A 1896-nucleotide genomic window follows, 5' to 3' on the forward strand; every position below is an offset into this window, starting at 1 on the left:
TGTTTCCAAGCAAGAATCGCCTCAATCTTAGTCGGATCTACAACGATTCCTTCCTTGGTTATCACATGTCCTAAGAAATTCACTTTCTCTAGCCAAAATTCACACTTCGACAAATTGGCATACAATCGCTTCTCGCGTAAAATCTCAAGAACTTGGCGTAAATGTTCTCCATGCTCTTCTTCAGTTCTTGAATAAATCAATATATCATTAATGAACACCACAACAAATTTATCAAGGAATGAATTAAAGATTCTGTTCATGTAGTCCATGAAAATTGCTGGTGCATTGGTAACTCCAAACGGCATAACCAGATATTCATAATGTCCATAACGGGTTCTGAAAGCAGTTTTCTGAATATCTCCTTCCCTTACTCGAATCTGATGGTAACCCGACTTCAAATCAATCTTCGAAAATATCGCGGCCCCTCTCAATTGATCCATTAAATCATCGATGCGTGGCAAAGGATAACGATTCTTAATAGTTGCCTTATTAAGCTGTCTATAATCCACACATAAGCGCGAGCTTCCGTCCTTCTTCTTAACTAGCAAAACTGGAGCTCCCCAAAGTGATACACTTGGTCTTATAAATTTCCTCTCCAATAAGTCTTCAATTTGACTTTTGAGCTCATTTAATTCCAATGGCGACATTCGATACGGTGCCATTGAACGCAACATCTTCTTCAATCATTGAATGCAGCATCTTCTTCATTGAACGCAACATCTTCTTCATTGAACGCAACATCTTCTTCATTGAACGCAACATCTTATTCAATCAACGCAACATCTTCTTCATGCTTCTTACACTATATGGCCTACCCTAGGAGTACTATGCAACTCATGATCAAAATTTTAGGGTCTGTTACTGTTCTGAATATGTCTAGATCCTCTTTCGAGTACCAGCAAAACTTCCAGATGAACCCTCTATTACTTCAGCTCTGGGTGACATTGTTGCCCTAGCATCTCTGGGACATAATTAGAGTCACTCTCGTGGAGGACCATCCAACTCTAAGCGTCGACCCAAATGTGTGGATTGTAATCGGCTTGGACACACTATTGATCGCTGTTGGAATTTTCATGGTAAGCCTTCGCCTTCGATAAATGCAACTCAGTTTAATCCTTCTACCATTATTCAGACTACACCATCTCCACAAGGCTTCCCAACACATTAAGAAGATTTCCTCCGATGGGTTTAGAGTCATATGAACTTTATTTCTACTACTTTGGTTGCTCACACTAATAATTCATATGTTTACCTCTCTCGCTCTTCTTCTCTCGGCCCTTGGGTTCTAGATTTTGGTGTGTCTCATCATGTCATTGGTAATAAAGGTTTTTTTTCTTCTCTCTCTACATCTGGTTTTTAACTTACTATAACTTCTGCCAATGGCTCTCAAATTTGATCTCAAGGGGTTGGCACTATCCAAATTATCCCTTCCATTTCAGTTGCATCTATTCTCTATGTACCTGTATGTCCTTTTAATTTACTTTCAGTTAGTCGATTGACTCGGTCCTATGACTCTATTATTACTTTCACTAATGATAATATTACTGATAGTGTTTCAACAAGTGTACTGAATCGTATCAAGTAATAATTAAAACGGTAGTACGGAGTGTTGAACTCTAGGATTGCGTTTTACTATCGATTGTATTTAATTAATAAAATTGAACAAAAAGTTTCTGATTTGATTGAAATAATATTTGAAATTAACAAATAATAAAATTGATCCTCTATAATAAGAAAATATCAGGGATGAGTTTCACTTCGAATCCAACCTTGGTGTCTAATTTGACCTTAGTTAGTGAATTCCTTTATTGAATTATTACCAAATTCTCTTTATTATTCTTGCCTTAATGTCTTAGTGATAGAACCATTAATTCCAAAGTAACCCCTAATTCCTTT

This window comes from Cicer arietinum, chromosome 1, assembly GCF_000331145.2.
Source record: "Cicer arietinum cultivar CDC Frontier isolate Library 1 chromosome 1, Cicar.CDCFrontier_v2.0, whole genome shotgun sequence".
In the NCBI taxonomy this organism is placed as follows: domain Eukaryota; kingdom Viridiplantae; phylum Streptophyta; class Magnoliopsida; order Fabales; family Fabaceae; genus Cicer; species Cicer arietinum.